General features: G+C 46.1%; 18 non-coding genes across 18 annotated transcripts; 10 read left to right on the top strand and 8 right to left on the bottom strand.

Moving 5' to 3' along the window:
* The first annotated feature begins 571 nt into the window (after window positions 1-571).
* On the top strand, window positions 572-653 carry TRNAS-GCU (transfer RNA serine (anticodon GCU)). Its single transcript has one exon. It is a non-coding gene; the product is annotated as a tRNA-Ser (tRNA).
* Window positions 654-1,046: 393 nt separating this feature from the next.
* Window positions 1,047-1,120, bottom strand: TRNAT-AGU (transfer RNA threonine (anticodon AGU)). The gene has a single exon. It is a non-coding gene; the product is annotated as a tRNA-Thr (tRNA).
* Window positions 1,121-3,037: 1,917 nt separating this feature from the next.
* TRNAS-GCU (transfer RNA serine (anticodon GCU)) lies at window positions 3,038-3,119 on the top strand. The gene has a single exon. It is a non-coding gene; the product is annotated as a tRNA-Ser (tRNA).
* A 393-nt stretch (window positions 3,120-3,512) lies between these two features.
* TRNAT-AGU (transfer RNA threonine (anticodon AGU)) lies at window positions 3,513-3,586 on the bottom strand. The gene has a single exon. It is a non-coding gene; the product is annotated as a tRNA-Thr (tRNA).
* Window positions 3,587-4,745: 1,159 nt separating this feature from the next.
* On the bottom strand, window positions 4,746-4,819 carry TRNAT-AGU (transfer RNA threonine (anticodon AGU)). Its single transcript has one exon. It is a non-coding gene; the product is annotated as a tRNA-Thr (tRNA).
* Window positions 4,820-5,503: 684 nt separating this feature from the next.
* On the top strand, window positions 5,504-5,585 carry TRNAS-GCU (transfer RNA serine (anticodon GCU)). Its single transcript has one exon. It is a non-coding gene; the product is annotated as a tRNA-Ser (tRNA).
* A 393-nt stretch (window positions 5,586-5,978) lies between these two features.
* On the bottom strand, window positions 5,979-6,052 carry TRNAT-AGU (transfer RNA threonine (anticodon AGU)). The gene has a single exon. It is a non-coding gene; the product is annotated as a tRNA-Thr (tRNA).
* A 1,917-nt stretch (window positions 6,053-7,969) lies between these two features.
* TRNAS-GCU (transfer RNA serine (anticodon GCU)) lies at window positions 7,970-8,051 on the top strand. The gene has a single exon. It is a non-coding gene; the product is annotated as a tRNA-Ser (tRNA).
* A 393-nt stretch (window positions 8,052-8,444) lies between these two features.
* On the bottom strand, window positions 8,445-8,518 carry TRNAT-AGU (transfer RNA threonine (anticodon AGU)). Its single transcript has one exon. It is a non-coding gene; the product is annotated as a tRNA-Thr (tRNA).
* Window positions 8,519-10,435: 1,917 nt separating this feature from the next.
* Window positions 10,436-10,517, top strand: TRNAS-GCU (transfer RNA serine (anticodon GCU)). Its single transcript has one exon. It is a non-coding gene; the product is annotated as a tRNA-Ser (tRNA).
* A 393-nt stretch (window positions 10,518-10,910) lies between these two features.
* On the bottom strand, window positions 10,911-10,984 carry TRNAT-AGU (transfer RNA threonine (anticodon AGU)). The gene has a single exon. It is a non-coding gene; the product is annotated as a tRNA-Thr (tRNA).
* A 1,917-nt stretch (window positions 10,985-12,901) lies between these two features.
* TRNAS-GCU (transfer RNA serine (anticodon GCU)) lies at window positions 12,902-12,983 on the top strand. The gene has a single exon. It is a non-coding gene; the product is annotated as a tRNA-Ser (tRNA).
* A 393-nt stretch (window positions 12,984-13,376) lies between these two features.
* On the bottom strand, window positions 13,377-13,450 carry TRNAT-AGU (transfer RNA threonine (anticodon AGU)). Its single transcript has one exon. It is a non-coding gene; the product is annotated as a tRNA-Thr (tRNA).
* Window positions 13,451-14,609: 1,159 nt separating this feature from the next.
* TRNAT-AGU (transfer RNA threonine (anticodon AGU)) lies at window positions 14,610-14,683 on the bottom strand. The gene has a single exon. It is a non-coding gene; the product is annotated as a tRNA-Thr (tRNA).
* Window positions 14,684-16,601: 1,918 nt separating this feature from the next.
* On the top strand, window positions 16,602-16,683 carry TRNAS-GCU (transfer RNA serine (anticodon GCU)). Its single transcript has one exon. It is a non-coding gene; the product is annotated as a tRNA-Ser (tRNA).
* Window positions 16,684-17,834: 1,151 nt separating this feature from the next.
* TRNAS-GCU (transfer RNA serine (anticodon GCU)) lies at window positions 17,835-17,916 on the top strand. The gene has a single exon. It is a non-coding gene; the product is annotated as a tRNA-Ser (tRNA).
* A 2,384-nt stretch (window positions 17,917-20,300) lies between these two features.
* Window positions 20,301-20,382, top strand: TRNAS-GCU (transfer RNA serine (anticodon GCU)). Its single transcript has one exon. It is a non-coding gene; the product is annotated as a tRNA-Ser (tRNA).
* Window positions 20,383-21,533: 1,151 nt separating this feature from the next.
* TRNAS-GCU (transfer RNA serine (anticodon GCU)) lies at window positions 21,534-21,615 on the top strand. The gene has a single exon. It is a non-coding gene; the product is annotated as a tRNA-Ser (tRNA).
* The last annotated feature ends 1,141 nt before the right edge of the window (window positions 21,616-22,756 follow it).

The following is a 22,756-nucleotide window of genomic DNA, read 5'->3' as shown; positions in this document are numbered from 1 at the left end:
GTTTTTCTTTTCAGGGCTGGAAAAAGGAAGGTGAGCAGATACTAGGTAGACAACTGAGGTGTGTCCCTTTATCCGCAGTCGTTTTCCACTGCTTTCTTTAAGGGCCCACACGGTACTGGAGTTCTGTTCCATACTTGGCAGCAACTTGTAAAAGGATGAAGCTTTCAGTCATGACAATTAGAAAAGCAAAAACTTTTTGAAAAAGGCATCCACACCGACAAATTTGCAGACGACAATAGCAGCTGGAACTTCGTGGAGAGCTAGAGGTTTGTGGTTCCATAGGTGATTGAGCCGCTTCTTAGCAGAGCAAGAATTGTTACCTGCTCTGCTTTCCATGCATAAGGCAGAATAGATGGATGGAAGACATGCCAGGGATGTCTGGAAATGGTTTGGCATCCCTTAGCATAGGTCCACCTTTCAAGGGTTTTCCATGCATCTTCTTGAGGCATTACTTACTGTAGGAGGCGAGGTATGACCCACTCAGCCCATGACCGATCAGCAAAACTCTGCAGGCACCGACTAGGCACACTTTGTTTGGAAGTTTGTCAAAGGGAACCACGGTGCTCACCAGGACGAGGTGGCCGAGTGGTTAAGGCGATGGACTGCTAATCCATTGTGCTCTGCATGCATGGGTTCGAATCCCATCCTCGTCGATTTCTTCTGCTTCGTCCAAGCTGAAATCTTTGTTTGCTAATCCTCTTTTTACTGGACAAGCAGTGATTGTCCCCTCCATGGTGGACTTTAACTGTGACCTCTCAAGACGGCTCTTATTAAAGCTAGGAAAGACGCATATTTGTTGGGTGGCATACAAGTTACGTGGCATATCAACGGGTTAAGTCCACTCTTTTTATTTTTCATGCTTTATGGCATCCTCGGCCTTCTCATGAAGATGAAGGCCTCTTTGTCCTTTGCAGCCTTTAGCTGGTACTGATTCTAGATCCCCTGACTGGTCTACCTTAGGACTGTGTGAAAGACAAGTAAGATGTCAGACGTGAGCGAATAACTTTTTTTTGGTTTGCTTCAGAAGCTCAAAAGAGAAGAAAGAAAGGCACTGCTGAGATTCGAACTCAGGATCTCCTGTTTACTAGACAGGCGCTTTAACCAACTAAGCCACAGCGCCTTGTGAGGGCAAAGCTGGCACAGCTGTGCAGCTTAAAAAAAACGCCACTGCTATCGGATGTTTCCAATTCCTGCAACCTTTCATGACCTGATGGGGTGGCTCAAACCTTCATGGTTTTTCTTTTCAGGGCTGGAAAAAGGAAGGTGAGCAGATACTAGGTAGACAACTGAGGTATGTCCCTTTATCCGCAGTCGTTTTCCACTGCTTTCTTTAAGGGCCCACACGGTACTGGAGTTCTGTTCCATACTTGGCAGCAACTTGTAAAAGGATGAAGCTTTCAGTCATGACAATTAGAAAAGCAAAAACTTTTTGAAAAAGGCATCCACACCGACAAATTTGCAAACGACAATAGCAGCTGGAACTTCGTGGAGAGCTAGAGGTTTGCGGTTCCATAGGTGATTGAGCCGCTTCTTAGCAGAGCAAGAATTGTTACCTGCTCTGCTTTCCATGCATAAGGCAGAATAGATGGATGGAAGACATGCCAGGGATGTCTGGAAATGGTTTGGCATCCCTTAGCATAGGTCCACCTTTCAAGGGTTTTCCATGCATCTTCTTGAGGCATTACTTACTGTAGGAGGCGAGGTATGACCCACTCAGCCCATGACCGATCAGCAAAACTCTGCAGGCACCGACTAGGCACACTTTGTTTGAGAGTTTGTCAAAGGGAACCACGGCGCTCACCAGGACGAGGTGGCCGAGTGGTTAAGGCGATGGACTGCTAATCCATTGTGCTCTGCATGCATGGGTTTGAATCCCATCCTCGTCGATTTCTTCTGCTTCGTCCAAGCTGAAATCTTTGTTTGCTAATCCTCTTTTTACTGGACAAGCAGTGATTGTCCCCTCCATGGTGGACTTTAACTGTGACCTCTCAAGACGGCTCTTATTAAAGCTAGGAAAGACGCATATTTGTTGTGTGGCATACAAGTTACGTGGCATATCAACGGGTTAAGTCCACTCTTTTTATTTTTCATGCTTGATGGCATCCTCGGCCTTCTCATGAAGATGAAGGCCTCTTTGTCCTTTGCAGCCTTTAGCTGGTACTGATTCTAGATCCCCTGACTGGTCTACCTTAGGACTGTGTGAAAGACAAGTAAGATGTCAGACGTGAGCGAATAACTTTTTTTTGGTTTGCTTCAGAAGCTCAAAAGAGAAGAAAGAAACCCACTGCTGAGATTCGAACTCAGGATCTCCTGTTTACTAGACAGGCGCTTTAACCAACTAAGCCACAGCGCCTTGTGATGGCAAAGCTGGCACAGCTGTGCAGCTTAAAAAGAACGCCACTGCTATCGGATGTTTCCAATTCCTGCAACCTTTCATGACCTGATGGGGTGGCTCAAACCTTCATGGTTTTTCTTTTCAGGGCTGGAAAAAGGAAGGTGAGCAGATACTAGGTAGACAACTGAGGTGTGTCCCTTTATCCGCAGTCGTTTTTCACTGCTTTCTTTAAGGGCCCACACGGTACTGGAGTTCTGTTCCATACTTGGCAGCAACTTGTAAAAGGATGAAGCTTTCAGTCATGACAATTAGAAAAGCAAAAACTTTTTGAAAAAGGCATCCACACCGACAAATTTGCAGACGACAATAGCAGCTGGAACTTCGTGGAGAGCTAGAGGTTTGCGGTTCCATAGGTGATTGAGCCGCTTCTTAGCAGAGCAAGAATTGTTACCTGCTCTGCTTTCCATGCATAAGGCAGAATAGATGGATGGAAGACATGCCAGGGATGTCTGGAAATGGTTTGGCATCCCTTAGCATAGGTCCACCTTTCAAGGGTTTTCCATGCATCTTCTTGAGGCATTACTTACTGTAGGAGGCGAGGTATGACCCACTCAGCCCATGACCGATCAGTAAAACTTTGCAGGCACCGACTAGGCACACTTTGTTTGGGAGTTTGTCAAAGGGAACCATGGCACTCACCAGGACGAGGTGGCCGAGTGGTTAAGGCGATGGACTGCTAATCCATTGTGCTCTGCATGCATGGGTTCGAATCCCATCCTCGTCGATTTCTTCTGCTTCGTCCAAGCTGAAATCTTTGTTTGCTAATCCTCTTTTTACTGGACAAGCAGTGATTGTCCCCTCCATGGTGGACTTTAACTGTGACCTCTCAAGACGGCTCTTATTAAAGCTAGGAAAGACGCATATTTGTTGTGTGGCATACAAGTTACGTGGCATATCAACGGGTTAAGTCCACTCTTTTTATTTTTCATGCTTGATGGCATCCTCGGCCTTCTCATGAAGATGAAGGCCTCTTTGTCCTTTGCAGCCTTTAGCTGGTACTGATTCTAGATCCCCTGACTGGTCTACCTTAGGACTGTGTGAAAGACAAGTAAGATGTCAGACGTGAGCGAATAACTTTTTTTTGGTTTGCTTCAGAAGCTCAAAAGAGAAGAAAGAAAGGCACTGCTGAGATTCGAACTCAGGATCTCCTGTTTACTAGACAGGCGCTTTAACCAACTAAGCCACAGCGCCTTGTGATGGCAAAGCTGGCACAGCTGTGCAGCTTAAAAAAAACGCCACTGCTATCGGATGTTTCCAATTCCTGCAACCTTTCATGACCTGATGGGGTGGCTCAAACCTTCATGGTTTTTCTTTTCAGGGCTGGAAAAAGGAAGGTGAGCAGATACTAGGTAGACAACTGAGGTGTGTCCCTTTATCCGCAGTCGTTTTCCACTGCTTTCTTTAAGGGCCCACACGGTACTGGAGTTCTGTTCCATACTTGGCAGCAACTTGTAAAAGGATGAAGCTTTCAGTCATGACAATTAGAAAAGCAAAAACTTTTTGAAAAAGGCATCCACACCGACAAATTTGCAGACGACAATAGCAGCTGGAACTTCGTGGAGAGCTAGAGGTTTGCGGTTCCATAGGTGATTGAGCCGCTTCTTAGCAGAGCAAGAATTGTTACCTGCTCTGCTTTCCATGCATAAGGCAGAATAGATGGATGGAAGACATGCCAGGGATGTCTGGAAATGGTTTGGCATCCCTTAGCATAGGTCCACCTTTCAAGGGTTTTCCATGCATCTTCTTGAGGCATTACTTACTGTAGGAGGCGAGGTATGACCCACTCAGCCCATGACCGATCAGCAAAACTCTGCAGGCACCGACTAGGCACACTTTGTTTGAGAGTTTGTCAAAGGGAACCACGGCGCTCACCAGGACGAGGTGGCCGAGTGGTTAAGGCGATGGACTGCTAATCCATTGTGCTCTGCATGCATGGGTTTGAATCCCATCCTCGTTGATTTCTTCTGCTTCGTCCAAGCTGAAATCTTTGTTTGCTAATCCTCTTTTTACTGGACAAGCAGTGATTGTCCCCTCCATGGTGGACTTTAACTGTGACCTCTCAAGACGGCTCTTATTAAAGCTAGGAAAGACGCATATTTGTTGTGTGGCATACAAGTTACGTGGCATATCAACGGGTTAAGTCCACTCTTTTTATTTTTCATGCTTGATGGCATCCTCGGCCTTCTCATGAAGATGAAGGCCTCTTTGTCCTTTGCAGCCTTTAGCTGGTACTGATTCTAGATCCCCTGACTGGTCTACCTTAGGACTGTGTGAAAGACAAGTAAGATGTCAGACGTGAGCGAATAACTTTTTTTTGGTTTGCTTCAGAAGCTCAAAAGAGAAGAAAGAAAGGCACTGCTGAGATTCGAACTCAGGATCTCCTGTTTACTAGACAGGCGCTTTAACCAACTAAGCCACAGCGCCTTGTGATGGCAAAGCTGGCACAGCTGTGCAGCTTAAAAAAAACGCCACTGCTATCGGATGTTTCCAATTCCTGCAACCTTTCATGACCTGATGGGGTGGCTCAAACCTTCATGGTTTTTCTTTTCAGGGCTGGAAAAAGGAAGGTGAGCAGATACTAGGTAGACAACTGAGGTGTGTCCCTTTATCCGCAGTCGTTTTCCACTGCTTTCTTTAAGGGCCCACACGGTACTGGAGTTCTGTTCCATACTTGGCAGCAACTTGTAAAAGGATGAAGCTTTCAGTCATGACAATTAGAAAAGCAAAAACTTTTTGAAAAAGGCATCCACACCGACAAATTTGCAGACGACAATAGCAGCTGGAACTTCGTGGAGAGCTAGAGGTTTGCGGTTCCATAGGTGATTGAGCCGCTTCTTAGCAGAGCAAGAATTGTTACCTGCTCTGCTTTCCATGCATAAGGCAGAATAGATGGATGGAAGACATGCCAGGGATGTCTGGAAATGGTTTGGCATCCCTTAGCATAGGTCCACCTTTCAAGGGTTTTCCATGCATCTTCTTGAGGCATTACTTACTGTAGGAGGCGAGGTATGACCCACTCAGCCCATGACCGATCAGTAAAACTTTGCAGGCACCGACTAGGCACACTTTGTTTGGGAGTTTGTCAAAGGGAACCATGGCGCTCACCAGGACGAGGTGGCCGAGTGGTTAAGGCGATGGACTGCTAATCCATTGTGCTCTGCATGCATGGGTTCGAATCCCATCCTCGTCGATTTCTTCTGCTTCGTCCAAGCTGAAATCTTTGTTTGCTAATCCTCTTTTTACTGGACAAGCAGTGATTGTCCCCTCCATGGTGGACTTTAACTGTGACCTCTCAAGACGGCTCTTATTAAAGCTAGGAAAGACGCATATTTGTTGTGTGGCATACAAGTTACGTGGCATATCAACGGGTTAAGTCCACTCTTTTTATTTTTCATGCTTGATGGCATCCTCGGCCTTCTCATGAAGATGAAGGCCTCTTTGTCCTTTGCAGCCTTTAGCTGGTACTGATTCTAGATCCCCTGACTGGTCTACCTTAGGACTGTGTGAAAGACAAGTAAGATGTCAGACGTGAGCGAATAACTTTTTTTTGGTTTGCTTCAGAAGCTCAAAAGAGAAGAAAGAAAGGCACTGCTGAGATTCGAACTCAGGATCTCCTGTTTACTAGACAGGCGCTTTAACCAACTAAGCCACAGCGCCTTGTGATGGCAAAGCTGGCACAGCTGTGCAGCTTAAAAAAAACGCCACTGCTATCGGATGTTTCCAATTCCTGCAACCTTTCATGACCTGATGGGGTGGCTCAAACCTTCATGGTTTTTCTTTTCAGGGCTGGAAAAAGGAATGTGAGCAGATACTAGGTAGACAACTGAGGTGTGTCCCTTTATCCGCAGTCGTTTTCCACTGCTTTCTTTAAGGGCCCACACGGTACTGGAGTTCTGTTCCATACTTGGCAGCAACTTGTAAAAGGATGAAGCTTTCAGTCATGACAATTAGAAAAGCAAAAACTTTTTGAAAAAGGCATCCACACCGACAAATTTGCAGACGACAATAGCAGCTGGAACTTCGTGGAGAGCTAGAGGTTTGCGGTTCCATAGGTGATTGAGCCGCTTCTTAGCAGAGCAAGAATTGTTACCTGCTCTGCTTTCCATGCATAAGGCAGAATAGATGGATGGAAGACATGCCAGGGATGTCTGGAAATGGTTTGGCATCCCTTAGCATAGGTCCACCTTTCAAGGGTTTTCCATGCATCTTCTTGAGGCATTACTTACTGTAGGAGGCGAGGTATGACCCACTCAGCCCATGACCGATCAGCAAAACTCTGCAGGCACCGACTAGGCACACTTTGTTTGAGAGTTTGTCAAAGGGAACCACGGCGCTCACCAGGACGAGGTGGCCGAGTGGTTAAGGCGATGGACTGTTAATCCATTGTGCTCTGCATGCATGGGTTTGAATCCCATCCTCGTTGATTTCTTCTGCTTCGTCCAAGCTGAAATCTTTGTTTGCTAATCCTCTTTTTACTGGACAAGCAGTGATTGTCCCCTCCATGGTGGACTTTAACTGTGACCTCTCAAGACGGCTCTTATTAAAGCTAGGAAAGACGCATATTTGTTGTGTGGCATACAAGTTACGTGGCATATCAACGGGTTAAGTCCACTCTTTTTATTTTTCATGCTTGATGGCATCCTCGGCCTTCTCATGAAGATGAAGGCCTCTTTGTCCTTTGCAGCCTTTAGCTGGTACTGATTCTAGATCCCCTGACTGGTCTACCTTAGGACTGTGTGAAAGACAAGTAAGATGTCAGACGTGAGCGAATAACTTTTTTTTGGTTTGCTTCAGAAGCTCAAAAGAGAAGAAAGAAACCCACTGCTGAGATTCGAACTCAGGATCTCCTGTTTACTAGACAGGCGCTTTAACAAACTAAGCCACAGCGCCTTGTGATGGCAAAGCTGGCACAGCTGTGCAGCTTAAAAAAAACGCCACTGCTATCGGATGTTTCCAATTCCTGCAACCTTTCATGACCTGATGGGGTGGCTCAAACCTTCATGGTTTTTCTTTTCAGGGCTGGAAAAAGGAAGGTGAGCAGATACTAGGTAGACAACTGAGGTGTGTCCCTTTATCCGCAGTCGTTTTCCACTGCTTTCTTTAAGGGCCCACACGGTACTGGAGTTCTGTTCCATACTTGGCAGCAACTTGTAAAAGGATGAAGCTTTCAGTCATGACAATTAGAAAAGCAAAAACTTTTTGAAAAAGGCATCCACACCGACAAATTTGCAGACGACAATAGCAGCTGGAACTTCGTGGAGAGCTAGAGGTTTGCGGTTCCATAGGTGATTGAGCCGCTTCTTAGCAGAGCAAGAATTGTTACCTGCTCTGCTTTCCATGCATAAGGCAGAATAGATGGATGGAAGACATGCCAGGGATGTCTGGAAATGGTTTGGCATCCCTTAGCATAGGTCCACCTTTCAAGGGTTTTCCATGCATCTTCTTGAGGCATTACTTACTGTAGGAGGCGAGGTATGACCCACTCAGCCCATGACCGATCAGTAAAACTTTGCAGGCACCGACTAGGCACACTTTGTTTGGGAGTTTGTCAAAGGGAACCATGGCGCTCACCAGGACGAGGTGGCCGAGTGGTTAAGGCGATGGACTGCTAATCCATTGTGCTCTGCATGCATGGGTTCGAATCCCATCCTCGTCGATTTCTTCTGCTTCGTCCAAGCTGAAATCTTTGTTTGCTAATCCTCTTTTTACTGGACAAGCAGTGATTGTCCCCTCCATGGTGGACTTTAACTGTGACCTCTCAAGACGGCTCTTATTAAAGCTAGGAAAGACGCATATTTGTTGTGTGGCATACAAGTTACGTGGCATATCAACGGGTTAAGTCCACTCTTTTTATTTTTCATGCTTGATGGCATCCTCGGCCTTCTCATGAAGATGAAGGCCTCTTTGTCCTTTGCAGCCTTTAGCTGGTACTGATTCTAGATCCCCTGACTGGTCTACCTTAGGACTGTGTGAAAGACAAGTAAGATGTCAGACGTGAGCGAATAACTTTTTTTTGGTTTGCTTCAGAAGCTCAAAAGAGAAGAAAGAAAGGCACTGCTGAGATTCGAACTCAGGATCTCCTGTTTACTAGACAGGCGCTTTAACCAACTAAGCCACAGCGCCTTGTGATGGCAAAGCTGGCACAGCTGTGCAGCTTAAAAAAAACGCCACTGCTATCGGATGTTTCCAATTCCTGCAACCTTTCATGACCTGATGGGGTGGCTCAAACCTTCATGGTTTTTCTTTTCAGGGCTGGAAAAAGGAATGTGAGCAGATACTAGGTAGACAACTGAGGTGTGTCCCTTTATCCGCAGTCGTTTTCCACTGCTTTCTTTAAGGGCCCACACGGTACTGGAGTTCTGTTCCATACTTGGCAGCAACTTGTAAAAGGATGAAGCTTTCAGTCATGACAATTAGAAAAGCAAAAACTTTTTGAAAAAGGCATCCACACCGACAAATTTGCAGACGACAATAGCAGCTGGAACTTCGTGGAGAGCTAGAGGTTTGCGGTTCCATAGGTGATTGAGCCGCTTCTTAGCAGAGCAAGAATTGTTACCTGCTCTGCTTTCCATGCATAAGGCAGAATAGATGGATGGAAGACATGCCAGGGATGTCTGGAAATGGTTTGGCATCCCTTAGCATAGGTCCACCTTTCAAGGGTTTTCCATGCATCTTCTTGAGGCATTACTTACTGTAGGAGGCGAGGTATGACCCACTCAGCCCATGACCGATCAGCAAAACTCTGCAGGCACCGACTAGGCACACTTTGTTTGAGAGTTTGTCAAAGGGAACCACGGCGCTCACCAGGACGAGGTGGCCGAGTGGTTAAGGCGATGGACTGTTAATCCATTGTGCTCTGCATGCATGGGTTTGAATCCCATCCTCGTTGATTTCTTCTGCTTCGTCCAAGCTGAAATCTTTGTTTGCTAATCCTCTTTTTACTGGACAAGCAGTGATTGTCCCCTCCATGGTGGACTTTAACTGTGACCTCTCAAGACGGCTCTTATTAAAGCTAGGAAAGACGCATATTTGTTGTGTGGCATACAAGTTACGTGGCATATCAACGGGTTAAGTCCACTCTTTTTATTTTTCATGCTTGATGGCATCCTCGGCCTTCTAATGAAGATGAAGGCCTCTTTGTCCTTTGCAGCCTTTAGCTGGTACTGATTCTAGATCCCCTGACTGGTCTACCTTAGGACTGTGTGAAAGACAAGTAAGATGTCAGACGTGAGCGAATAACTTTTTTTTGGTTTGCTTCAGAAGCTCAAAAGAGAAGAAAGAAACCCACTGCTGAGATTCGAACTCAGGATCTCCTGTTTACTAGACAGGCGCTTTAACAAACTAAGCCACAGCGCCTTGTGATGGCAAAGCTGGCACAGCTGTGCAGCTTAAAAAAAACGCCACTGCTATCGGATGTTTCCAATTCCTGCAACCTTTCATGACCTGATGGGGTGGCTCAAACCTTCATGGTTTTTCTTTTCAGGGCTGGAAAAAGGAAGGTGAGCAGATACTAGGTAGACAACTGAGGTGTGTCCCTTTATCCGCAGTCGTTTTCCACTGCTTTCTTTAAGGGCCCACACGGTACTGGAGTTCTGTTCCATACTTGGCAGCAACTTGTAAAAGGTTGAAGCTTTCAGTCATGACAATTAGAAAAGCAAAAACTTTTTGAAAAAGGCATCCACACCGACAAATTTGCAGACGACAATAGCAGCTGGAACTTCGTGGAGAGCTAGAGGTTTGCGGTTCCATAGGTGATTGAGCCGCTTCTTAGCAGAGCAAGAATTGTTACCTGCTCTGCTTTCCATGCATAAGGCAGAATAGATGGATGGAAGACATGCCAGGGATGTCTGGAAATGGTTTGGCATCCCTTAGCATAGGTCCACCTTTCAAGGGTTTTCCATGCATCTTCTTGAGGCATTACTTACTGTAGGAGGCGAGGTATGACCCACTCAGCCCATGACCGATCAGTAAAACTTTGCAGGCACCGACTAGGCACACTTTGTTTGGGAGTTTGTCAAAGGGAACCATGGCGCTCACCAGGACGAGGTGGCCGAGTGGTTAAGGCGATGGACTGCTAATCCATTGTGCTCTGCATGCATGGGTTCGAATCCCATCCTCGTCGATTTCTTCTGCTTCGTCCAAGCTGAAATCTTTGTTTGCTAATCCTCTTTTTACTGGACAAGCAGTGATTGTCCCCTCCATGGTGGACTTTAACTGTGACCTCTCAAGACGGCTCTTATTAAAGCTAGGAAAGACGCATATTTGTTGTGTGGCATACAAGTTACGTGGCATATCAACGGGTTAAGTCCACTCTTTTTATTTTTCATGCTTGATGGCATCCTCGGCCTTCTCATGAAGATGAAGGCCTCTTTGTCCTTTGCAGCCTTTAGCTGGTACTGATTCTAGATCCCCTGACTGGTCTACCTTAGGACTGTGTGAAAGACAAGTAAGATGTCAGACGTGAGCGAATAACTTTTTTTTGGTTTGCTTCAGAAGCTCAAAAGAGAAGAAAGAAAGGCACTGCTGAGATTCGAACTCAGGATCTCCTGTTTACTAGACAGGCGCTTTAACCAACTAAGCCACAGCGCCTTGTGATGGCATAGCTGGCACAGCTGTGCAGCTTAAAAAAAACGCCACTGCTATCGGATGTTTCCAATTCCTGCAACCTTTCATGACCTGATGGGGTGGCTCAAACCTTCATGGTTTTTCTTTTCAGGGCTGGAAAAAGGAATGTGAGCAGATACTAGGTAGACAACTGAGGTGTGTCCCTTTATCCGCAGTCGTTTTCCACTGCTTTCTTTAAGGGCCCACACGGTACTGGAGTTCTGTTCCATACTTGGCAGCAACTTGTAAAAGGATGAAGCTTTCAGTCATGACAATTAGAAAAGCAAAAACTTTTTGAAAAAGGCATCCACACCGACAAATTTGCAGACGACAATAGCAGCTGGAACTTCGTGGAGAGCTAGAGGTTTGCGGTTCCATAGGTGATTGAGCCGCTTCTTAGCAGAGCAAGAATTGTTACCTGCTCTGCTTTCCATGCATAAGGCAGAATAGATGGATGGAAGACATGCCAGGGATGTCTGGAAATGGTTTGGCATCCCTTAGCATAGGTCCACCTTTCAAGGGTTTTCCATGCATCTTCTTGAGGCATTACTTACTGTAGGAGGCGAGGTATGACCCACTCAGCCCATGACCGATCAGCAAAACTCTGCAGGCACCGACTAGGCACACTTTGTTTGAGAGTTTGTCAAAGGGAACCACGGCGCTCACCAGGACGAGGTGGCCGAGTGGTTAAGGCGATGGACTGCTAATCCATTGTGCTCTGCATGCATGGGTTTGAATCCCATCCTCGTTGATTTCTTCTGCTTCGTCCAAGCTGAAATCTTTGTTTGCTAATCCTCTTTTTACTGGACAAGCAGTGATTGTCCCCTCCATGGTGGACTTTAACTGTGACCTCTCAAGACGGCTCTTATTAAAGCTAGGAAAGACGCATATTTGTTGTGTGGCATACAAGTTACGTGGCATATCAACGGGTTAAGTCCACTCTTTTTATTTTTCATGCTTGATGGCATCCTCGGCCTTCTCATGAAGATGAAGGCCTCTTTGTCCTTTGCAGCCTTTAGCTGGTACTGATTCTAGATCCCCTGACTGGTCTACCTTAGGACTGTGTGAAAGACAAGTAAGATGTCAGACGTGAGCGAATAACTTTTTTTTGGTTTGCTTCAGAAGCTCAAAAGAGAAGAAAGAAAGGCACTGCTGAGATTCGAGCTCAGGATCTCCTGTTTACTAGACAGGCGCTTTAACCAACTAAGCCACAGCGCCTTGTGATGGCAAAGCTGGCACAGCTGTGCAGCTTAAAAAAAACGCCACTGCTATCGGATGTTTCCAATTCCTGCAACCTTTCATGACCTGATGGGGTGGCTCAAACCTTCATGGTTTTTCTTTTCAGGGCTGGAAAAAGGAAGGTGAGCAGATACTAGGTAGACAACTGAGGTGTGTCCCTTTATCCGCAGTCGTTTTCCACTGCTTTCTTTAAGGGCCCACACGGTACTGGAGTTCTGTTCCATACTTGGCAGCAACTTGTAAAAGGATGAAGCTTTCAGTCATGACAATTAGAAAAGCAAAAACTTTTTGAAAAAGGCATCCACACCGACAAATTTGCAGACGACAATAGCAGCTGGAACTTCGTGGAGAGCTAGAGGTTTGCGGTTCCATAGGTGATTGAGCCGCTTCTTAGCAGAGCAAGAATTGTTACCTGCTCTGCTTTCCATGCATAAGGCAGAATAGATGGATGGAAGACATGCCAGGGATGTCTGGAAATGGTTTGGCATCCCTTAGCATAGGTCCACCTTTCAAGGGTTTTCCATGCATCTTCTTGAGGCATTACTTACTGTAGGAGGCGAGGTATGACCCACTCAGCCCATGACCGATCAGTAAAACTTTGCAGGCACCGACTAGGCACACTTTGTTTGGGAGTTTGTCAAAGGGAACCATGGCGCTCACCAGGACGAGGTGGCCGAGTGGTTAAGGCGATGGACTGCTAATCCATTGTGCTCTGCATGCATGGGTTCGAATCCCATCCTCGTCGATTTCTTCTGCTTCGTCCAAGCTGAAATCTTTGTTTGCTAATCCTCTTTTTACTGGACAAGCAGTGATTGTCCCCTCCATGGTGGACTTTAACTGTGACCTCTCAAGACGGCTCTTATTAAAGCTAGGAAAGACGCATATTTGTTGTGTGGCATACAAGTTACGTGGCATATCAACGGGTTAAGTCCACTCTTTTTATTTTTCATGCTTGATGGCATCCTCGGCCTTCTCATGAAGATGAAGGCCTCTTTGTCCTTTGCAGCCTTTAGCTGGTACTGATTCTAGATCCCCTGACTGGTCTACCTTAGGACTGTGTGAAAGACAAGTAAGATGTCAGACGTGAGCGAATAACTTTTTTTTGGTTTGCTTCAGAAGCTCAAAAGAGAAGAAAGAAAGGCACTGCTGAGATTCGAACTCAGGATCTCCTGTTTACTAGACAGGCGCTTTAACCAACTAAGCCACAGCGCCTTGTGAGGGAAAAGCTGGCACAGCTGTGCAGCTTAAAAAAAACGCCACTGCTATCGGATGTTTCCAATTCCTGCAACCTTTCATGACCTGATGGGGTGGCTCAAACCTTCATGGTTTTTCTTTTCAGGGCTGGAAAAAGGAAGGTGAGCAGATACTAGGTAGACAACTGAGGTGTGTCCCTTTATCCGCAGTCGTTTTCCACTGCTTTCTTTAAGGGCCCACACGGTACTGGAGTTCTGTTCCATACTTGGCAGCAACTTGTAAAAGGATGAAGCTTTCAGTCATGACAATTAGAAAAGCAAAAACTTTTTGAAAAAGGCATCCACACCGACAAATTTGCAGACGACAATAGCAGCTGGAACTTCGTGGAGAGCTAGAGGTTTGCGGTTCCATAGGTGATTGAGCCGCTTCTTAGCAGAGCAAGAATTGTTACCTGCTCTGCTTTCCATGCAAAAGGCAGAATAGATGGATGGAAGACATGCCAGGGATGTCTGGAAATGGTTTGGCATCCCTTAGCATAGGTCCACCTTTCAAGGGTTTTCCATGCATCTTCTTGAGGCATTACTTACTGTAGGAGGCGAGGTATGACCCACTCAGCCCATGACCGATCAGCAAAACTCTGCAGGCACCGACTAGGCACACTTTGTTTGAGAGTTTGTCAAAGGGAACCACTGCGCTCACCAGGACGAGGTGGCCGAGTGGTTAAGGCGATGGACTGCTAATCCATTGTGCTCTGCATGCATGGTTTTGAATCCCATCCTCGTCGATTTCTTCTGCTTCGTCCAAGCTGAAATCTTTGTTTGCTAATCCTCTTTTTACTGGACAAGCAGTGATTGTCCCCTCCATGGTGGACTTTAACTGTGACCTCTCAAGACGGCTCTTATTAAAGCTAGGAAAGACGCATATTTGTTGTGTGGCATACAAGTTACGTGGCATATCAACGGGTTAAGTCCACTCTTTTTATTTTTCATGCTTGATGGCATCCTCGGCCTTCTCATGAAGATGAAGGCCTCTCTGTCCTTTGCAGCCTTTAGCTGGTACTGATTCTAGATCCCCTGACTGGTCTACCTTAGGACTGTGTGAAAGACAAGTAAGATGTCAGACGTGAGCGAATAACTTTTTTTTGGTTTGCTTCAGAAGCTCAAAAGAGAAGAAAGAAAGGCACTGCTGAGATTCGAACTCAGGATCTCCTGTTTACTAGACAGGCGCTTTAACCAACTAAGCCACAGCGCCTTGTGATGGCAAAGCTGGCACAGCTGTGCAGCTTAAAAAAAACGCCACTGCTATCGGATGTTTTGCAATTCCTGCAACCTTTCATGACCTGATGGGGTGGCTCAAACCTTCATGGTTTTTCTTTTCAGGGCTGGAAAAAGGAAGGTGAGCAGATACTAGGTAGACAACTGAGGTGTGTCCCTTTATCCGCAGTCGTTTTCCACTGCTTTCTTTAAGGGCCCACACGGTACTGGAGTTCTGTTCCATACTTGGCAGCAACTTGTAAAAGGATGAAGCTTTCAGTCATGACAATTAGAAAAGCAAAAACTTTTTGAAAAAGGCATCCACACCGACAAATTTGCAGACGACAATAGCAGCTGGAACTTCGTGGAGAGCTAGAGGTTTGCGGTTCCATAGGTGATTGAGCCGCTTCTTAGCAGAGCAAGAATTGTTACCTGCTCTGCTTTCCATGCATAAGGCAGAATAGATGGATGGAAGACATGCCAGGGATGTCTGGAAATGATTTGGCATCCCTTAGCATAGGTCCACCTTTCAAGGGTTTTCCATGCATCTTCTTGAGGCATTACTTACTGTAGGAGGCGAGGTATGACCCACTCAGCCCATGACCGATCAGCAAAACTCTGCAGGCACCGACTAGGCACACTTTGTTTGAGAGTTTGTCAAAGGGAACCACGGCGCTCACCAGGACGAGGTGGCCGAGTGGTTAAGGCGATGGACTGCTAATCCATTGTGCTCTGCATGCATGGGTTCGAATCCCATCCTTGTCGATTTCTTCTGCTTCGTCCAAGCTGAAATCTTTGTTTGCTAATCCTCTTTTTACTGGACAAGCAGTGATTGTCCCCTCCATGGTGGACTTTAACTGTGACCTCTCAAGACGGCTCTTATTAAAGCTAGGAAAGACGCATATTTGTTGTGTGGCATACAAGTTCCGTGGCATATCAACGGGTTAAGTCCACTCTTTTTATTTTTCATGCTTGATGGCATCCTCGGCCTTCTCATGAAGATGAAGGCCTCTTTGTCCTTTGCAGCCTTTAGCTGGTACTGATTCTAGATCCCCTGACTGGTCTACCTTAGGACTGTGTAAAAGACAAGTAAGATGTCAGACGTGAGCGAATAACTTTTTTTTGGTTTGCTTCAGAAGCTCAAAAGAGAAGAAAGAAACCCACTGCTGAGATTCGAACTCAGGATCTCCTGTTTACTAGACAGGCGCTTTAACCAACTAAGCCACAGCGCCTTGTGATGGCAAAGCTGGCACAGCTGTGCAGCTTAAAAAAAACGCCACTGCTATCGGATGTTTCCAATTCCTGCAACCTTTCATGACCTGATGGGGTGGCTCAAACCTTCATGGTTTTTCTTTTCAGGGCTGGAAAAAGGAAGGTGAGCAGATACTAGGTAGACAACTGAGGTGTGTCCCTTTATCCGCAGTCGTTTTCCACTGCTTTCTTTAAGGGCCCACACGGTACTGGAGTTCTGTTCCATACTTGGCAGCAACTTGTAAAAGGATGAAGCTTTCAGTCATAACAATTAGAAAAGCAAAAACTTTTTGAAAAAGGCATCCACACCGACAAATTTGCAGACGACAATAGCAGCTGGAACTTCGTGGAGAGCTAGAGGTTTGCGGTTCCATAGGTGATTGAGCCGCTTCTTAGCAGAGCAAGAATTGTTACCTGCTCTGCTTTCCATGCATAAGGCAGAATAGATGGATGGAAGACATGCCAGGGATGTCTGGAAATGGTTTGGCATCCCTTAGCATAGGTCCACCTTTCAAGGGTTTTCCATGCATCTTCTTGAGGCATTACTTACTGTAGGAGGCGAGGTACGACCCACTCAGCCCATGACCGATCAGTAAAACTTTGCAGGCACCGACTAGGCACACTTTGTTTGGGAGTTTGTCAAAGGGAACCACGGCGCTCACCAGGACGAGGTGGCCGAGTGGTTAAGGCGATGGACTGCTAATCCATTGTGCTCTGCATGCATGGGTTCGAATCCCATCCTCGTCGATTTCTTCTGCTTCGTCCAAGCTGAAATCTTTGTTTGCTAATCCTCTTTTTACTGGACAAGCAGTGATTGTCCCCTCCATGGTGGACTTTAACTGTGACCTCTCAAGACGGCTCTTATTAAAGCTAGGAAAGACGCATATTTGTTGTGTGGCATACAAGTTACGTGGCATATCAACGGGTTAAGTCCACTCTTTTTATTTTTCATGCTTGATGGCATCCTCGGCCTTCTCATGAAGATGAAGGCCTCTTTGTCCTTTGCAGCCTTTAGCTGGTACTGATTCTAGATCCCCTGACTGGTCTACCTTAGGACTGTGTGAAAGACAAGTAAGATGTCAGACGTGAGCGAATAACTTTTTTTTGGTTTGCTTCAGAAGCTCAAAAGAGAAGAAAGAAAGGCACTGCTGAGATTCAAACTCAGGATCTCCTGTTTACTAGACAGGCGCTTTAACCAACTAAGCCACAGCGCCTTGTGATGGCAAAGCTGGCACAGCTGTGCAGCTTAAAAAAAACGCCACTGCTATCGAATGTTTCCAATTCCTGCAACCTTTCATGACCTGATGGGGTGGCTCAAACCTTCATGGTTTTTCTTTTCAGGGCTGGAAAAAGGAATGTGAGCAGATACTAGGTAGACAACTGAGGTGTGTCCCTTTATCCGCAGTCGTTTTCCACTGCTTTCTTTAAGGGCCCACACGGTACTGGAGTTCTGTTCCATACTTGGCAGCAACTTGTAAAAGGATGAAGCTTTCAGTCATGACAATTAGAAAAGCAAAAACTTTTTGAAAAAGGCATCCACACCGACAAATTTGCAGACGACAATAGCAGCTGGAACTTCGTGGAGAGCTAGAGGTTTGCGGTTCCATAGGTGATTGAGCCGCTTCTTAGCAGAGCAAGAATTGTTACCTGCTCTGCTTTCCATGCATAAGGCAGAATAGATGGATGGAAGACATGCCAGGGATGTCTGGAAATGGTTTGGCATCCCTTAGCATAGGTCCACCTTTCAAGGGTTTTCCATGCATCTTCTTGAGGCATTACTTACTGTAGGAGGCGAGGTATGACCCACTCAGCCCATGACCGATCAGTAAAACTTTGCAGGCACCGACTAGGCACACTTTGTTTGGGAGTTTGTCAAAGGGAACCACGGCGCTAACCAGGACGAGGTGGCCGAGTGGTTAAGGCGATGGACTGCTAATCCATTGTGCTCTGCATGCATGGGTTCGAATCCCATCCTCGTCGATTTCTTCTGCTTCGTCCAAGCTGAAATCTTTGTTTGCTAATCCTCTTTTTACTGGACAAGCAGTGATTGTCCCCTCCATGGTGGACTTTAACTGTGACCTCTCAAGACGGCTCTTATTAAAGCTAGGAAAGACGCATATTTGTTGTGTGGCATACAAGTTACGTGGCATATCAACGGGTTAAGTCCACTCTTTTTATTTTTCATGCTTGATGGCATCCTCGGCCTTCTCATGAAGATGAAGGCCTCTTTGTCCTTTGCAGCCTTTAGCTGGTACTGATTCTAGATCCCCTGACTGGTCTACCTTAGGACTGTGTGAAAGACAAGTAAGATGTCAGACGTGAGCGAATAACTTTTTTTTGGTTTGCTTCAGAAGCTCAAAAGAGAAGAAAGAAAGGCACTGCTGAGATTCAAACTCAGGATCTCCTGTTTACTAGACAGGCGCTTTAACCAACTAAGCCACAGCGCCTTGTGATGGCAAAGCTGGCACAGCTGTGCAGCTTAAAAAAAACGCCACTGCTATCGGATGTTTCCAATTCCTGCAACCTTTCATGACCTGATGGGGTGGCTCAAACCTTCATGGTTTTTCTTTTCAGGGCTGGAAAAAGGAATGTGAGCAGATACTAGGTAGACAACTGAGGTGTGTCCCTTTATCCGCAGTCGTTTTCCACTGCTTTCTTTAAGGGCCCACACGGTACTGGAGTTCTGTTCCATACTTGGCAGCAACTTGTAAAAGGATGAAGCTTTCAGTCATGACAATTAGAAAAGCAAAAACTTTTTGAAAAAGGCATCCACACCGACAAATTTGCAGACGACAATAGCAGCTGGAACTTCGTGGAGAGCTAGAGGTTTGCGGTTCCATAGGTGATTGAGCCGCTTCTTAGCAGAGCAAGAATTGTTACCTGCTCTGCTTTCCATGCATAAGGCAGAATAGATGGATGGAAGACATGCCAGGGATGTCTGGAAATGGTTTGGCATCCCTTAGCATAGGTCCACCTTTCAAGGGTTTTCCATGCATCTTCTTGAGGCATTACTTACTGTAGGAGGCGAGGTATGACCCACTCAGCCCATGACCGATCAGCAAAACTCTGCAGGCACCGACTAGGCACACTTTGTTTGAGAGTTTGTCAAAGGGAACCACGGCGCTCACCAGGACGAGGTGGCCGAGTGGTTAAGGCGATGGACTGCTAATCCATTGTGCTCTGCATGCATGGGTTTGAATCCCATCCTCGTCGATTTCTTCTGCTTCGTCCAAGCTGAAATCTTTGTTTGCTAATCCTCTTTTTACTGGACAAGCAGTGATTGTCCCCTCCATGGTGGACTTTAACTGTGACCTCTCAAGACGGCTCTTATTAAAGCTAGGAAAGACGCATATTTGTTGTGTGGCATACAAGTTACGTGGCATATCAACGGGTTAAGTCCACTCTTTTTATTTTTCATGCTTGATGGCATCCTCGGCCTTCTCATGAAGATGAAGGCCTCTTTGTCCTTTGCAGCCTTTAGCTGGTACTGATTCTAGATCCCCTGACTGGTCTACCTTAGGACTGTGTGAAAGACAAGTAAGATGTCAGACGTGAGCGAATAACTTTTTTTTGGTTTGCTTCAGAAGCTCAAAAGAGAAGAAAGAAACCCACTGCTGAGATTCGAACTCAGGATCTCCTGTTTACTAGACAGGCACTTTAACCAACTAAGCCACAGCGCCTTGTGATGGCAAAGCTGGCACAGCTGTGCAGCTTAAAAAAAACGCCACTGCTATCGGATGTTTCCAATTCCTGCAACCTTTCATGACCTGATGGGGTGGCTCAAACCTTCATGGTTTTTCTTTTCAGGGCTGGAAAAAGGAAGGTGAGCAGATACTATGTAGACAACTGAGGTGTGTCCCTTTATCCGCAGTCGTTTTCCACTGCTTTCTTTAAGGGCCCACACGGTACTGGAGTTCTGTTCCATACTTGGCAGCAACTTGTAAAAGGATGAAGCTTTCAGTCATGACAATTAGAAAAGCAAAAACTTTTTGAAAAAGGCATCCACACCGACAAATTTGCAGACGACAATAGCAGCTGGAACTTCGTGGAGAGCTAGAGGTTTGCGGTTCCATAGGTGATTGAGCCGCTTCTTAGCAGAGCAAGAATTGTTACCTGCTCTGCTTTCCATGCATAAGGCAGAATAGATGGATGGAAGACATGCCAGGGATGTCTGGAAATGGTTTGGCATCCCTTAGCATAGGTCCACCTTTCAAGGGTTTTCCATGCATCTTCTTAAAGCATTAATTACTGTAGGAGGAGAGGTATGACCCACTCAGCCCATGACCGATCAGCAAAACTCTGCAGGCACCGACTAGGCACTCTTTGTTTGAGAGTTTGTCAAAGGGAACCACGGCGCTCACCAGGACGAGGTGGCCGAGTGGTTAAGGCGATGGACTGCTAATCCATTGTGCTCTGCATGCATGGGTTCGAATCCCATCCTCGTCGATTTCTTCTGCTTCGTCCAAGCTGAAATCTTTGTTTGCTAATCCTCTTTTTACTGGACAAGCAGTGATTGTCCCCTCCATGGTGGACTTTAACTGTGACCTCTCAAGACGGCTCTTATAAAAGCTAGGAAAGATGCATATTTGTTGTGTGGCATACAAGTTACGTGGCATATCAACGGGTTAAGTCCACTCTTTTTATTTTTCATGCTTGATGGCATCCTCGGCCTTCTCATGAAGATGAAGGCCTCTTTGTCCTTTGCAGCCTTTAGCTGGTACTGATTCTAGATCCCCTGACTGGTCTACCTTAGGACTGTGTGAAAGACAAGTAAGATGTCAGACGTGAGCGAATAACTTTTTTTTGGTTTGCTTCAGAAGCTCAAAAGAGAAGAAAGAAACCCACTGCTGAGATTCGAACTCAGGATCTCCTGTTTACTAGACAGGCGCTTTAACCAACTAAGCCACAGCGCCTTGTGATGGCAAATCTGGCACAGCTGTGCAGCTTAAAAAAAACGCCACTGCTATCGGATGTTTCCAATTCCTGCAACCTTTCATGACCTGATGGGGTGGCTCAAACCTTCATGGTTTTTCTTTTCAGGGCTGGAAAAAGGAATGTGAGCAGATACTAGGTAGACAACTGAGGTGTGTCCCTTTATCCGCAGTCGTTTTCCACTGCTTTCTTTAAGGGCCCACACGGTACTGGAGTTCTGTTCCATACTTGGCAGCAACTTGTAAAAGGATGAAGCTTTCAGTCATGACAATTAGAAAAGCAAAAACTTTTTGAAAAAGGCATCCACACCGACAAATTTGCAGACGACAATAGCAGCTGGAACTTCGTGGAGAGCTAGAGGTTTGCGGTTCCATAGGTGATTGAGCCGCTTCTTAGCAGAGCAAGAATTGTTACCTGCTCTGCTTTCCATGCATAAGGCAGAATAGATGGATGGAAGACATGCCAGGGATGTCTGGAAATGATTTGGCATCCCTTAGCATAGGTCCACCTTTCAAGGGTTTTCCATGCATCTTCTTGAGGCATTACTTACTGTAGGAGGCGAGGTATGACCCACTCAGCCCATGACCGATCAGCAAAACTCTGCAGGCACCGACTAGGCACACTTTGTTTGAGAGTTTGTCAAAGGGAACCACGGCGCTCACCAGGACGAGGTGGCCGAGTGGTTAAGGCGATGGACTGCTAATCCATTGTGCTCTGCATGCATGGGTTCGAATCCCATCCTCGTCGATTTCTTCTGCTTCGTCCAAGCTGAAATCTTTGTTTGCTAATCCTCTTTTTACTGGACAAGCAGTGATTGTCCCCTCCATGGTGGACTTTAACTGTGACCTCTCAAGACGGCTCTTATTAAAGCTAGGAAAGACGCATATTTGTTGTGTGGCATACAAGTTACGTGGCATATCAACGGGTTAAGTCCACTCTTTTTATTTTTCATGCTTGATGGCATCCTCGGCCTTCTCATGAAGATGAAGGCCTCTTTGTCCTTTGCAGCCTTTAGCTGGTACTGATTCTAGATCCCCTGACTGGTCTACCTTAGGACTGTGTGAAAGACAAGTAAGATGTCAGACGTGAGCGAATAACTTTTTTTTGGTTTGCTTCAGAAGCTCAAAAGAGAAGAAAGAAACCCACTGCTGAGATTCGAACTCAGGATCTCCTGTTTACTAGACAGGCACTTTAACCAACTAAGCCACAGCGCCTTGTGATGGCAAAGCTGGCACAGCTGTGCAGCTTAAAAAAAACGCCACTGCTATCGGATGTTTCCAATTCCTGCAACCTTTCATGACCTGATGGGGTGGCTCAAACCTTCATGGTTTTTCTTTTCAGGGCTGGAAAAAGGAAGGTGAGCAGATACTAGGTAGACAACTGAGGTGTGTCCCTTTATCCGCAGTCGTTTTCCACTGCTTTCTTTAAGGGCCCACACGGTACTGGAGTTCTGTTCCATACTTGGCAGCAACTTGTAAAAGGATGAAGCTTTCAGTCATGACAATTAGAAAAGCAAAAACTTTTTGAAAAAGGCATCCACACCGACAAATTTGCAGACGACAATAGCAGCTGGAACTTCGTGGAGAGCTAGAGGTTTGCGGTTCCATAGGTGATTGAGCCGCTTCTTAGCAGAGCAAGAATTGTTACCTGCTCTGCTTTCCATGCATAAGGCAGAATAGATGGATGGAAGACATGCCAGGGATGTCTGGAAATGGTTTGGCATCCCTTAGCATAGGTCCACCTTTCAAGGGTTTTCCATGCATCTTCTTAAAGCATTAATTACTGTAGGAGGCGAGGTATGACCCACTCAGCCCATGACCGATCAGCAAAACTCTGCAGGCACCGACTAGGCACACTTTGTTTGAGAGTTTGTCAAAGGGAACCACGG

Source organism: Engystomops pustulosus, chromosome 7 (genome assembly GCF_040894005.1).
Source record: "Engystomops pustulosus chromosome 7, aEngPut4.maternal, whole genome shotgun sequence".
In the NCBI taxonomy this organism is placed as follows: Eukaryota; Metazoa; Chordata; class Amphibia; order Anura; family Leptodactylidae; genus Engystomops; species Engystomops pustulosus.
The sequence above is the reverse complement of the archived record's forward strand: the minus strand, read 5'-3'. Positions and strand labels throughout refer to the sequence as shown.